Below are 14,948 nucleotides of genomic sequence, written 5' to 3' on the forward strand. Positions count from 1 at the left end.
AGAATGACCACACCGGAGCAACTCATGTGCAAGGCAGATTTTTGTACTGGCGGCCCTTGACAAAACCAGAGATGGGTATGAACTCAATGACGAATGGGGGGAAAACATTTATCTGGGCTGGTTCATGGTTTGGGTCACGGGACCCGTTTTGTCAAAACTAAACAAGGTGTCAAACTCTTTTCCACTCCGTTGTTCATTTTGCTTTGACAAAATTGCCACCCCCTCCCCTTAAACGAACCCAGAAAGCAAACCAGTTTGTAATAGTTTGTAGTTCGTGGGTAGCCGCGAACCATCACGAATTTCATACATTGCAGGTAAACCATTATTACTGCTTATGTCTTGTTCATGTTCCACATATCTGATTCTGGGAGACTGGCATGCCTGATAAATCGGACATAAAGACAGAGTTTGTGTTTACCTCCCAGTGACCCATCACATCTGTGACTACCATTTTTGAACCTCTGGAAAGCTTTTGCTTCCCCCAAGCCTGCTGAGAACAACCTCGCGTGCCCAAGTGGGGCTGTTCTGGCTTCACCAACCACAACACTCATGCCCGAATATCAGACATCAAAGAGATGACAAAATAATTTCCCTCTAAGACCTTTAATCCTCACCTAAATGAGTGCCCACCGCCCTATCCTGCAGCAGTGAGTTCCACCTGTAAAACAGTCCTTGTGAGCAAATGTCTTTCCATCTGTCCTGTTCCACTGGGACACTCCTGCTCGAGTTTTAGGATTATAAAATGGGGCAGAATGAAAGGATAAAGGTCTTCCCTTTGTTCCTCCGGATAGCCGTCCAAAAGCCAGAGACCTCTTCTCATCTCATGAGAGTCGACCCTCTAAATGGGCCGTTTCTGATCAATGTTGCATTAGCGTGTGGCTTCATTGATTTTTCTCACCCCCTCCACTTGCATGACCTATTTTATCAGCTTAATAAGCTGCAGCTTCGGCAGCCCTCTCTCTCCAGGAAGGAAACAGGATTTTCCTGCGTGTATGCACAGGTTCATGTATGTCCACATGTCCTCCCCGTAATCAAACTCTCTATATGCCATGATAACTAGTACATGAAAGTATGTATGTGTTTTCTTTTAGACTAAAAATCCTGAAACCCGACAAACTCCGTAGGCATTGATTTTTTTTTTAATTCTTCCTTCGCTCCCAAATTGATACCATTTCCACCCGAAGTACAGGTCTGGAGAACTTGAACGCTGGCCTCGTTGGTAGCCTTTTTGTGATCTGATCATGCCACGGTGCAATCCAAAACTTTGTTTTGACTTATGAATCATACTGTCATCTTTGTATTTCGATTTACTAATGACTGTTCAGAAAAGAAAACTTTTTACACTTTCCAAAAGTAATGTACACTTCTCCTTTGAATTGCACAGGCCTGAACTGCATGATTTGGGTTATACACAGATATATTTTTTTAATTCACCCACCCACCCATCCAGGCTGTGTCCCCGGCCACCAGAACAGCCACCAGCCTCTGGATCAGAGAGAGAGAAAGACCTTTAAGGCTCATTGTACATAGTACAGTATATAAAGGACTGTCAACGTTATAAAAGAGAACTCCAACGAATCAACGGTTTATGCTTTGTAGTTACATTTGGGGGGAGGCGTAAGAGTTATACGTGGATTTTTGAACTACACAGACGTCTGGTTTCCCTCTGCATGCAACGTAAACCTTGAACAAAGCAAATATGAGAAACACCACACTGGTAAATTCTCCTAGCTTGACTGACAGCTAGACGGAGGCCAGGCATGCATCACACAGCTGTATAGCATACCTAGGAGGGTTTGAAGTGCTTAAAAGCTTTTGTCGCTCCTCGGCCAGATGTCCAGAACAGTCCTGGAAGAGGCTGTGTTCTTTTGCAGAGCCCTTCCAGTACGTGGTTCTTTTATAAATCTCTCTCTCTCTCTCTCTCTGTGTGTGTGTGTGTGTGTGTGTGTGTGTTTAAAACAATTGCAATAAAAAAGGGTATTAGAAAACATTCCATCGCCTGGGAGAAACGCCACCCATGGCAGACAATTGCATTCAAATTCAAAGCAAGAGCAGAGAGGTTTCTCTGCATTCCCTGACGTTATTCATTTTGCTAACAATTTCCAGTTCTCACTTTCTAGGTTGAATTCACACCTGCAGCCTCTGTCCCGTTCTTCACAGTTTGTACCTGTGGGTATCTGCAAGCTCCCCAATCAATGCATAATTCCTGACCAAGAAATGAGTGTAGAAAGCATCTCTAGCAGTCCGGGAAAAGTAACTTTTTTTTGGGGGGGGAGGGGTTTAAAATGCCCAGAATCCCCAGCCCAGCTGCCATTTTGAAACTTCCTGCTCAAACGTAGATCACGCAAGTCCTGAAATGAGTTAGCCTTCTTTCTGAGGATGTGTATATTTCACTGTACTCTGAAATGTGACTTCTTCTACTACAAATCTCAGCATCCCCACCTGGCAAGGCTGCTAGCTGCACTGCCTGGGGGGGGCAGGTTTGCAGTGTTTGTGCCAGCCGCACCCGCTAGGGGATTTTAGGGGCTGTAGTTCAAAAAGTTCTCTCTAAAAATCCTTGGCACAAAAGCAGACTCAGCCAATGTAAAGGGTTTTTTAGAGCTGGATAACAGATGATGCAACCAGCCCATCACCTCAGCCCTGCTGAGGGTCAGACGCCAAGGCTCACTGGCAACCCGTCAGCGTTCACGGCGGGCGCACAGAAGATGCAGAGGTGTGCAAACCCACTGGGTGTTTGCAGCGCGGTGACGCTGATTACATCTTGGCCGGGCCTTGCGCCATAGCTCATCCTCCCCACTGCATCTCCCCCAAGTGAGCTGATCTCTTTACAGGTAAACAAAAGGCCCACCTGGGATCCGGCCCTCATTGCTATCTTCCCAGCTCTGTGCCCAAAGGTGAGCCTGAATGCCAAGTCGCACGCCTGGCAGGCTTCAGAACCCCGCGCACCTTCTGTTCTCCAAGCTCTTAGGAAAGGCAGATCAAACAAGCCCCATGACTAGTTTTAAAGTCATTCTTTAGGTTTTATTAAAAGAAAAATATACAGTGTTCCCTGTTTATTAGGATGGATTTCATGGCAGTTCCTGAACAGCAAAACGCAAACCAAATTCAGTCCAGGGTGATGGCATGGAAAAAGGGTCGAATGTGGAAGACCCATAGCCAGGAATCTCACAGGGTTATCTTGGGCCACTCCTGTTTCTTTCTCAGCCTGTCCTACCTCACAGGGTTGTTCTGAAGATAAGGGAGAAAGAAGTGGAAGTCACCTCTACTGCCTTAATCTTGTTGGAAGAAAGGTGGGGTGCAGGTATTACCAATAACCAAATAATAAAACAATAAACTAAAAAAGAGGGGAAAGGGGGGGAGGAGGAAATAATAATCTAAGGATCCTTAGCAGCCTGGAAAAACAAAGGTTGTGTTGGCAGGGGATGGTGGAGATTGTAGTCAGGCACATCTGGAGGGAACTGGGTCAGAAGGTTTTCAATGGCAAGTACAGATGGCTAGAATTATTTTAGGACTATTGTTTGAGAGCTTTCAGAAAGTGAGTTTTGTAAACATATAACGAGACTACGCAACACGTAGAGTGCCTTAAACCTTATCCCAGACACATTGAAAAAGGAGTGATTAAGGGAGCATTTTCCAAAATGAAACCAGCACTGAGAGGGACTCAACCGAGAGCTACATCCACTTGTTTGGCATGAGCTGATTTATACCACGCGGTGCTAGCATATTCTGCACAGGGACAAAGCCGTAGTTTTTATTGCTTGTGGGGTGTGCACCCCAGTCTGACCCAGCCAGTTTCCTACATATTCTTTCTGGTGGCGACTTTCTGCTTGGTGGTTAGACAACGTTCTTTGTAGGTCAGGGTTTGATCCAGAGTGACACTCAAATACTTTTGATGTACGACACCATTCCAAAATTTTGCCTTCCCGGCAAACTCAAGAGTGTCCTCTCTGCTTCTCTTTTCTTTAAGCGGAAGGCACAGCCCCGCGTTTTCAAAGGCACAGCCCCGCGTTTTCAAAGGCTTTCAAAGCCAGTTTTGTGCCAATGGGATCTTACTAGTTTCTCTCTCTTTTTTTTTGGAGGCAAGCTGCAATCCCTTTCTGCTGCCCATCTTCTGATTGCCGTCCTAGGATAGTTTTTTTTTTTTGGCATGGCTCCAACATCTTTTCGCAGAATTGTTTTGGATTCCTCTTGAGACCTCAAGCCTGAAGAAGCAATCGATATTTCTTGAGGGCAGGAGCGGGCAAAGTGCAGCTCGCCAGATATTTTAAACTTAGAACTGCAGAGTTGGACGGGACCCTCTGGATCATTGAGTCCCAGTCCCTCTCAAGGAGGCCCAGTGGGGGAATCGAACCCACAACCTGCAGCCAGAGGCTTAAACTGATGAGCTATCCAGCTGGAACTCCAGCCGGCACAGGCGACAGAGAAGAATAGCCAGCACTTTCTGGATGACCACAATCTTCCCAGTCCTGATTTTTTTGGGGGGGGGGTTTAAATAGATATGGGGGTTTTTTTGGGTTTTTTTATATAGTGCGCCTTTTTGCGCAAAAAAATGTCTTTGCGCAAAAAGGCACGCTGCCCTGGTCCGCCTTTCCCCAAGCCTCTCGCTTCGCCTTCTGCAAGATGCGGCTCGGGCCTGACTTCAACTCCTCTGAGAGCCCCTCCAAATAATAATAATATTAATAATAATCATCCTCCCCCACCCTGGCTGGCTTGCACCGTGTTGCTATAGCAGCGCGGCTCAGCCAAGCACCGTCCTCCTCCTCCGCCGCTCCCCCCTCCCCGGACGCTTGGCCTCGCCGCCAGCCCGGGCGCGGAGCGGGCCGACCGTACCATCTCCAGCCGGGGGGGGGGGGAAGAGGCCACGCCAAGCGAGAGGCAGCTAGGGCGCCGGCCAGGAGAAGGAGCCGGGGAGCCGCCCGCTGCGCGTCGAGGGGCTGGCCGCGTTTGCGCATCTTTCCCACCCCCCCAGGCACCCCTCCCAGCCTCTCCTTGGCCGCCCCCCCAAAGCGGCCAAACAGGAGGAAGGCTCGCCTCTCCAAATAAAGGCAGCTCTCTCCAAGCTTTGCGCAAAAAAAAAAAAGCCGTCTAGGCTCGCCTCGCCTTCCCCGCGGGCCGCGGAGCCCTCGCTAGTCTCCCTGCAAGCTTGGCTGGTGCTGCGCTCCTTTCCTCCCTCCTTCCCTCCCTGGCCCTGAGGTCCTCCTCCCCGTCCGCCCGTCCTGGCGTTGATTTGCTGCTCCAGCCCCATGGTTTTCCGCCCCGGCGCGCTGCTCTCTTCCCTCCCCTCCCCTCCCTTCCCCTCCCCTCCTCCCGCCCTCCCTCCTTCCTCTCCTCGCCCCCCCTTTTTTTTTAAAATGGCGGTATGCATGAGCTCCCCATGCTAGGCGCCGCGCCGCCCGCCCCAGCAGCCACCCCGCAGCGCGCCCTCCCCGCGCCTCTCGCCGGCCCACCCCGAGGGGCCGCCCGGCGCCGCGGTCCGCTCCGCGCGCCGCGCCTTTTGCGCGCCCGGCTGCTGCTCCTGCTGCTGCTGCTCCCGCTCTTGCTCCTGCTCCTGCGCTCGCCCGGCGGCGGCGGCGGCGAGGAGGCGTCCATGGGCCGCGGCCGCGGAGAAGGGAGCTCCTTCCTGGCCACCGGGTCGCGCTAGCAGCAGCGGAGAAGCGTAAGGTAAGCGGCTCCTTCCCGGGTCTCCAAATGCAACCTCTTTTTTTTTTTTTTTTTTTTTTTTGCCTTCCTTCCTTCCCGATCCGTCTGGAAAGCGGAATAATCGGCCTGCGGTGCGCCCTTGCGTTCTGCAAAATGCACGCCGCCTTTGGAACCGATTTCCTTTTCCCTTTTTTCCCTCCCGTTTGGGTTGGGGAGGCTCCGGAGAGGGGGGCCCGCGTGCCAAGCGCATCCTTTGCCTTCCCCGGGCCGGGTCCCGAGCCTTGGCAAGTGGAGGAGAAGGCTCGTTCCCTTAGAGAAAGAGAGAGAGAGAGAGAGAAGCTGACCCGGTTCCAGAGCAGAGGACAGCGCGTCCGCGCCGGCCCGCGGTGCGTAATAGCGCGCGCCTCCTTTTAGAAAGAAGCAGCAGGCCCGTTGAAGAATTCGATACTGTAACCGGGCCGGCTTCGGAGAGGGAGGGAAACGTCGGGGCTTTTCTCTATTCTGTTTGTTTGGAAGAGGAAGCGGCGGTGTCAGAAACAGTATCTTTTTCTCTTTTTTTTGCTTGTGTTTTGGCAATGTTTCCATTTTCCTTCCGATGAAAGTCAAAGGATCGCGGGCTAGTAAAAGCGTTTATGAAACCTCTCCTTGGGGAGAGAGGGAAAAAAACCCAGAGGGTGAGCGGGGAAAAGGGGGGCTCGGCTCGGCTCGGTTGACGTTTTACCTGGAGAAACTCTTCCCACGTCCGCCTGGGAACGTACCTGGCGTCTGGGATGTAACTGGCAGAATTCTTGAGCATCGGGTCGGTGGGGGGGAGAGAGAAGGGCGGCGGGGTCTTTTTCCAGACTTGGGTTGTTGGTGTGCGTTTGCTCAGAGGCGTTTTTCAGAATTTATCAGCACTGCCGCCACTTTTATACAGTATATGTATATAAAAAAAGTTCGCCACCTTCGCTGCGGGGGGAGGCGAGGGAGTCTGAGGATCAGTGAACCAAAAAAAAACTCCTGTCTGGGTTTTTGGGTCGTTAAAGAAGGTCTGTTAGGACCCGGTCGCGGTTCGACTTTTCAGATGGGAAAAAGAAGAAAAAAAATATTCCGGGTAATTTACTGGATGAGTGGATAAATGGAGGCGTCTGGGAGGCTCTGTAAGTGACTAATGATTTGGAGGAAAATGTGTCTCGGGTGAATTTGGGCGGCTGGCCTGAGAGACGGGCAGACGAAGGGAACGGAAGAGGTTCCGCTCCGCTGTTGCCGGAGGCTGGGGAGGAAAGGTGGACTCTCCGGTTGGAGCCGCCCGAGCCTGTACTTGCCTGGGCTGGGTGGCTTTTTTTTGGGGGGTGGCGGCGTCTCCCCAAAGCGGCGCTTTAGCAGACGCGTCCGTGGCAGCTCCGTCGGAGCGGGAGGAGGAAAAGGACGACGGGAGGGAAGCGTCTCTTTCTCGGGAAAGGACCTTTCGGAGCCCAGCCAAAAAAATTGGGGAAATAAATAAATAACCCCGCCAACCATCATCCAAAACACATGCGCATTTTGCCCGGCCTCGCCACCCGCACTCTAGTCTGCCTGGAAACAAAGAGACGCGGGTATGCTCGGCTCCCCCGACGCCGGCCCGGCCGCGTCCCCTTCCCCACGTGCACCGGGAGGGCCCGCGATGGGCCCGGGCCCGCCGGCCTCTGCCTCCCCTTCCCGGCCCAAGAGGAGAGGCGGAGGCGGCGGTGCGCCCTTGCGCCGCAGTCCTTGGAGAGGGGCCGGGAGAGAGAGGGAGGGAGGCAGGGAGGCGCGCCGCGTGCCCTCTTCCCTCCCTCCTGCCATCCATGACAGCTCTGGCCAGGCCGGGCGTGCCGCCTGGGCACCGCCGGGCTGTGCTGACTCATTGCTTGGACGGGCGGTGGCAGAGGGAGCCGGTCCTGCTTTTGGTCGCTGGCTGGAGAGGACGCAAGGGAGAGAAGGGGGAGACAGGCCGGCCCGGGCACCCACCTGTGGCTCCCCTCCCGCCCTCCCCCACTTTTATACTTTAGCTCTCCCCGCCTTAGGCTCACACCCTGTGGCCCAGCTCCCAGTCTCTGTCAGGGGTGATCCAGTAGCTTCTGACTTCTCTCAGCCCCCCCTCCAATAATGTTGTGCAGCGATGGGAGATCTCTGAGAAGTGGCTTCTCCTGGACACCATCAGTGGGTTGCCTTGGCTGAGTGGGGATTTGAACCCTGTTCTCCTGAGTCTTCTTGGCACACCGTGCCCAGGAGATTGGGCCAGCCTCGGGGAGGACCCCAAGTGGGGAACAAGACTGTACCTGGAAACGGGATGTCATGGTCTCGAAGCAGATCTGCTTTCGCCTTTTCTGTGGGCAAGTGATGAGGGAACTGCCCTCTGCACTGGCTCAGAGGCATTTTTTTCCCTAGAGACCAGGACTCTGTTCCCCACAGCTGAGAGTGCAAGCAATCCATGCTATTTTTGTGGACCGATTGACTCCTCGCCACTGGGTTTTCCTGGCTGGCATCACGACGTGAAGCCAAGGCCAAAGGGTCTCCCAGCTGGCCTGGCCAGAACAGTCTTGCCTGGGTTTAGAAGGGAAGCAGGATGAGGCCTAGTCAGTCTTTGGACAGGATCCCACCAGGCCTCCCGTCGCTGCCGGTCAGAGTTCACAGCACAGAACCGGAAGGGCCGAGCGAGCGTCTGGTTCAGTAGAGAACAGCCGGACCTTTTCAGAGCGAGACCAGAACCTCCTTGGGCAAGGACGGTGGAAGCAGGCAGGAAATTTTCTAGCAAGTGGGTGGCTGTCAGAGGGCGAGTTTGGCCTATTTCTCTACCGTATTCGTTGCATTCAGATCTTGCATTTTGTCTGTTGAGCTCTAGCGGAATCAGTGGTTTTAATTCTCGGCATCGCTCCTGCCCGATACGGTCAGAAGGACCTGCTTCTGACTCGCCTCGGCCACCGGCGTGAATGGGCAAAAAATGAATTTGGACTGTGTGCGTGTTAAGCAGCTTATTGGGGTTTTTAGGAACATCACCCAGAAAGGGTTTATGATCTCTCCTTTTTTTGATTCAGCTGCAGTGTTCCGGTCAGGTTACTTCCCTGTTTTTAAAATGGCAGGATCCTTGGAAACAATGGACAGAAGATTATTTAGTGAGAGGGATGCTATTGACACTCCCCCTTTAACCCTCTTGCGGGGTGCAGCAAGCCACCCCTCCATTTCTGAACTCCTTTTGTCATCATGTGCTGTCAAGTCCATTCCGCCTTATGGAGACTTTTTTTCAGGGTCTTCCAGGCATGGAATAATCAGAAGTGGTTTCCCATTCTTTTCTTTTGGGGGTGCCCTGGGACTGTGCAGCTGGCCCAAAACCACCCAGGCTGGCTCTTCTCCCAGGAGACCCAGTGGGGAATTGAACTCCCAGCCTTTGAGGCTACAGCCACAGATCTAAACCACTGAATATCCAGCCAGCTTCTGAACTCCTTTACTAGGGCCTTACTAGGGTCTTGCTTGGAGTTCGAATCCCCCACTGGGTCTCCTCGAGAGGGACGGGACCCAGTGATCCAGAGGGTCCCTTCCAGTTCTGCAATTCTAAGAGGATGACAATGATTGGAACAATTGTAGTTTGTTTTGTTTTTTTAAAGGAGCTTGGCTAATTTCTGGAGTGCCCTTGAGGCCACCGAGGGGGCCCTTTGCTTTTGCATTTGAATCCTGAAGTTCAGTAGTTAGAACCGGGTGCAAAAAAAAGGGGAGCACCTTCCAGTTTGCTCTTAGCAGCCCAAATACTAGAAATGAGCAAGCCTACATCTCCAGGTGAGTTAGTCTGGGAGGCAGCAACCCCGGGTGTATGCCTGCATGAACATCAGCTTGGAAAACTTCCACTTTTGGGGGAATTGTGATCCATCATAAAAAAAAAATAATTTCCAGATCTCCACCTTCAAATGAGTTATAAATAATAGGGTGATCTGTAATGTGTTATGTTTTGGGAGGGGGTTGGCAGAGCATAACAAGAGTTAACATTTCAAATTCACTGACGGGCTGTCAATGGTTTTCCAAGTACTTTTAAGCATGACATTTCAGGTGTGTGGATTTAGAATCATTTTCTCAAGAACCGTTCACTTTTTATGGGCCATTCTGGTGGTTTTGCCTTTAAGGAAAAACCTGTTTCAACACCTTCAAATTGACATTTGTACTACCCAGTGGAGTGGAGTGAATAGACTCAGGTCTTCTAAATCTTCTAGGATTTAGAAGAGCTGAGTTCAGATCCCCGCTCAATCACGGAAACTCACTGGGGGAGTGGAACCGGTCAAACCATTCCTTAAATATCTCACTCACCTAGAAAAAGCCTAGTTAGGTCACTCTAAGGTGGAGGCTGCTTGACAGCATGTAATGCACACCGTCGTTTGTTGCCTTTTTAAAGACACCAACAACAAACTAGAACAAAGGGGTTCTAGAAAGGCATTTTTTTCCAAGGTGGGGTAAAAATTTTTAGGCAAAATGCTAGCAACTTAACAAGGGCCATCTTTCAGGGGTAGAGGGTGGCCACGGTTGTGATCTTAAGCAGAAAAGGAGCGTGTGGAATGGTGTGCTTTTCCTACACACTTTGCTCAGCGAACCATGTTGTGCCGTCCCGTCCCCCGTCTGTCCTCGCAAAATCTGAGGAGAACTGCCGGATAGCTCAGTAGTTCAAGGGGAATCTCCTCTGCTTGGACCTAAGGTCAATGTGCCAATGCTGGGAAATTCAGTTCAAGCCAGCTCCCTGTTGGGATCAATAAGGATTCACAAAACTGCAGATCTCAAAAACTGCACCGGTGTTATTTTTCTCCTGTCTGTTGTGCCGCCAAAGGCTGCGACTGCAGGCAGAATCCCATCCGCTGATCTTGCTGAGGTGGGCTGAGGCAGCTGAAATTCAGCTGTCCTTCATCTTCAGCTGCCTTTGCTCTGCTGTTCCGGTTCGGGGCTCTGCTCGTCAGGAATACCTTACATCCAAGCCTATCTTTGTAGTGGCGCGGATCAGAGTTAGAACTTAGGGTGCACTTTGGGGATAAGGTGGAGCGTCGTTGTGGATCAAACCCATGTACTCCGGAGGGTGCCTGGTGCAAGGGAGGATCACAGCACGGTACCTGATGCAGGTGCGCCCAAGGTCCTTTTTTTGACGGGTAGATTGGGCAAGCAAACCCAACCTTTGTTTATTCTTTGTTTACGTAATGGTTGCCTCCCTGCCTCCCAAGGTGTGAATTCATGGTGGCACACGACGTAATTGAAAGCACATCATTGAAATAACCATCACATTCAGAAATGTCAAGAGATAGCAACAGATGCCTTGAGTCCCTTTCAGGAGAAAAGCGGGGGAAATTTTTTTAAAAAAAATAATGATAATCATCAATAAACAATATGAAAATGCAGGTTAGTCTGTTAAGAAAGCCATTGCATTTAAAATATTTAAAATTATGTGAAAAAGGACATTGTCTATCCAGCAGGAAAAGAAAGGCAGCCGAGTTAAAATTTATTGTGAAATGCATCAAAACAAAAAGACTGGGCCCACCTCCCAGTTGTTTTTTTTAAAAATACAATTTCCTTAGAGGGCTGTCATTTGCCAAATGTTTACTAGGATTAAAAAAAAGCCCAGGACTGCTGGTGGAAAAGGCCTGTCTGGTCTTGCCTTAGGAGAAAATTCCATAGCCTGGGAGCAGCCACTAAGAAGACTCTCTCCTTTATCCCCATCAAACCTGCCAGTGCCAGAGATGTAGACTGCTCTTGCACATGGAGTCTTCATCTAAATGTCGGTGCTAAGCAGGTCACAAACATACCCCAACTTACGGACAAAAATCCAGAATATACCACCGCACGGGTCTGGCGAAAGGATAGATAAATGATAAATTAGTAGGAAAAATAATTACAGATACTGTACGAAGTTGCTCTCTCCGTACTCTTGATGCCAGCTTTTTTCTGATTCCAAGGAGTTATCAAATCAGGAATGGACAAATTACTTTTCTCTGGGGCCCGCAGTTAAGCTTTCTGGAAGTCCTGTTCTGCAGTCTGGAGTGTGGACACTTTCTCTTTCCCCGCCTTGTGCAAGCAAGCAGAACTTTGCCGATGGTGATGTTTCCGTGCTTTCACTGTAATCGGGTCCATCCAGATGTTCAGAAGGCCTGGGATGTTTATTGTCTGGTGTTTCCCCCCCCCCCCCCAATCACAGAGGGCCACGATTTCCGAACTGAGCAACAGGGGGAATGAGCTGTGTTTCTCTCCAAAAGGCCACTTTGACCGTCTCTTAACAAATGATGCTGGACGAGCGAAAGGCAATTGAGGCTGCAGGCAGGCGTGCAAATGGCAGACAGTGCATGCAGATCACCTGTGGGTCTCAAGATCTTGGTATATTCTTGATCTCTCCAGCATATTGTGTTTTTTTTTCCATTGTGGTGATAGACACGGTGTTTGTTAATGTTTTGAAGTGCCGAGGTCTTAACACAATCACACCTGAGAAAATAGTTGTTGTTACATGCTGTCAAGTCATCTCTGACTTAAGGCAACCCCGTGAATGAGTAACCTCCAGGGTGTCCTATGTCCTCCATGGCCCTGCCAAGCTCTTTAAAATTCAACCCCATGGCTTCCTTTAGAGAGTCCGTTCCTCTCATATGTGGTCTTCCTCTTTTCCTACTGCTTTTATTCAGAGCACGTTACCATCGTCTCTCGAGATTGAAGGATGCCTAATCTGGCTGCCTTCAACCTTTTCCAAGCACCATTGTGTTTTCCAGTGAATCTTGCTTTTTTTAAAAAAAAAAAAAAACCTATGTTCTCATTATAGAAAATTATGATGAGAAAACAACCTTTTTTTTAAAAAAAAAAAGCAACTCGACAGAAATACCAAGACACCATTTTCTTGAGGACACATCGGGGAAGGGACGTTTGCTGATGGGTTGGTGGAGAGAGAGGGAGGCGCTGTACCCGTAGAGCTGCCATATATCTCCCTCATGTGGACTAGCCCCTTATTTTACTGTAGCACCTTTTAGTTTTTATGCCAACGCTGTTCAGTGTGGATCGTTTTGAAGAAAGACTTGCCTTTTGAACCTTTTTGAGCCAACAGTGCTCCTCTGCCAGCGAGGCATAGCCTCCCCCCCCTCTCATGGAGTCTAGTGCCCAAAAATGACTTGAGAGGTGTGTGTGTGTGTGTAATCTGATCTGTTGTCCTTGCAGAAGGCTGTAAGCTGTGTCAATAAGATCTCTGTTCAGTTCTGAAAACAGCTTCGTGATTAAAGGCCCTTTGGCAGATTTCCTAAAGGAGGACGTTCTTCAACTCCTTCTTTTTCTTTTTAAAGGAGAAAGAGTGAGGAGTTTTGGCAGCACTCTGGACGGGGAGGGGAGTCCTGACCACCTTTTTCCTGACAGCTGTTTACTGCTCTGTCCTTGGCATGGCAAAACTGTAAACAGACCAGCCTTCCCCCCCCCCCCCTCCACACGTACCGTTTGCCACGCCGAACCCGAACCAAGGGGTGTGTTTGGAGACCGCTGGGTCTTTGGGTCTGTTTGCTCTGGAGAGGGTGACTGCCATGGAGACGCGAACCTCTGAACCCACAGCTCCTGCGTGAAGCAAGAAGGTGGCAGAGTTTATTTAGAAGGATGAGGTAGGAGTTGAATATCTTTTCCCCTCCTCTCAACCTGTGTGTGTGTGCGCACGCGACTCCATGGCTTGATAAAATGAAGTAATAGATGGTAGAGTTAACTTTTCCCAAAGCATCCTGCGTGACTCTTAGTTAGGAGCGTGCATGCATGTTTGTAAGTAGTACGCAGAAAAGCATTTGTGCATACTGATGAAAATGTCAGCTCTGGAGTTCTCGTGAAGACTGTTTCACGCTGGCACAAGTCTGCGCACCGGGCTTTGTCGGGTTAAAAATGCTGCCGGGTTCCAGAGGATCGGCTGGGCCCGTATGTCTCAGACGACCGAAAATAAGCCACGTTTTTTTTCCTGTTTCTCTGAAGACAGGCAGGGTCTGACACACAGACATACACACAAAACTGGAGTCCAACTCCTCTGGAATTTTCTGGGAGGCGATTGGGAGTATTAAAGATGATAATTGCAGGCGCACACAGCAAGACACGTGCAAAATGCGGCCGACTCTGCCGAGTGGCGTGGCGTTCAGTAGAACAAAGGCATACGGTGACAGGAAATGCTGGTTTCTCGGCTCGGGCCCCTAACAGGAGTGGCCAAGGGTGGATCGCATCTTTTTCGACTTCCTATGCGCCAGCTGTTTGGGTCAAAACTCATTGTGTTTTTCCATGCAACAGTTCTCTGAAGGCATGAGCCTGATGCCTTCGGTACAGCCTGTCCCCTTTGCCGATGGCTTCCGCTCTGGAAAATCATTTGAGAAATTGAGGCCTCGGGTCTGTGGCAGCCTGAGATTTCTTCTCCCCCCCCCCCCCCGTCCGCTTAACACGCCCTTGCTTGTAAATGGCAGGGATTCTGGGAGGCAGGGCCCGAGAACAGTTTGTCTTCAGAAGCCCGGGCATGTCACACGGACTGGGGCGTAGGCCTGGCAGAAGACGCGTCTTTTTGATGATTAATTTCGGGGGCGCCTCGCCAAAATGGTTGCCTTTAATATTGCAAAGAATGGCGGAGTGGAAAACAGACGTTGCAACCAGGAAAGGCGCGCGCGGGAAGGGGGGGGGGGAGAGCAGAAAATCTGTGTGAAGGGAAGGTTGTGTTTTTAGCACGCTTGCTTAAAGTTGCAACCTTCAGCAGAGTAAATATGCAAAAGTTTTCATTTTTAGGAGATGCTGGAACCAGGGGTTCTCCGGAAGTCTTACCCAGAAGTTGTCTAAGCGAGAGGCAGGGGTTGGGGTGGGCTTGAATTGAAATGGACTAAGAGTTACTGTCATTATTGTTACAGTTTTCAACTACTCATGAATAATCGTAACTGACGCGTCCCATAAATTAACATTTTTTTTAAAAAAAGCAATGAAGGAATTTCTGTAAAGGTAGAAATCCTTCTGGGCATGGCAAGTACAGTAAATGTTTTGTTACTGCCATGGTGGGATTCTGTTTTTTTTTTTTTTTACATAGGTTGATGCAACGTAGGATGCAACAGGTTGTAAAAACCCTGATGTAAAGGAGGAACAACATGAGCATTTTTTTAAAAAAATTGCATATAGACCATCTCAGACAAAGATTGATCCATAAGGGAGGTAAAAAGCTGCTTGCTTTCTTATTACTGGCCTTCAGTTTTTTGAAGTGAACAGAAAACAGTTTTCTAAGACATTTCCAAGATGGAGGGATTTTACTGAGGGTGAGTTTTCTTGGCCTTTGCCCATTTTTTGAGATGCTTGTAGCATGATAATCAAGCCACGGATTT

General features: G+C 50.0%; 1 protein-coding gene across 10 annotated transcripts in view; it reads left to right on the plus strand.

The window, feature by feature from the left end:
* Positions 1-5,396: 5,396 nt before the first annotated feature.
* The window catches only part of MBNL3 (muscleblind like splicing regulator 3), an 87,220-nt gene continuing 77,668 nt past the window's right edge, over positions 5,397-14,948 (plus strand). For 6 of the 10 annotated variants that reach the window (XR_012081379.2, XR_012081380.2, XM_072981158.2 and 3 more), the window contains exon 1: positions 5,524-5,661. The gene's annotated coding sequence lies outside the window, so the exon portion shown is untranslated. Of the gene's footprint in view, positions 5,662-5,722; positions 6,027-7,602; positions 13,224-14,948 lie in introns of those variants that run through there. The other 4 variants (XM_020795866.3, XM_078380718.1, XM_072981162.2 and 1 more) reach the window with 4 other exon arrangements.

The sequence above is a fragment of the Pogona vitticeps genome, chromosome 11, assembly GCF_051106095.1.
Source record: "Pogona vitticeps strain Pit_001003342236 chromosome 11, PviZW2.1, whole genome shotgun sequence".
NCBI classification, from domain to species: Eukaryota; Metazoa; Chordata; class Lepidosauria; order Squamata; family Agamidae; genus Pogona; species Pogona vitticeps.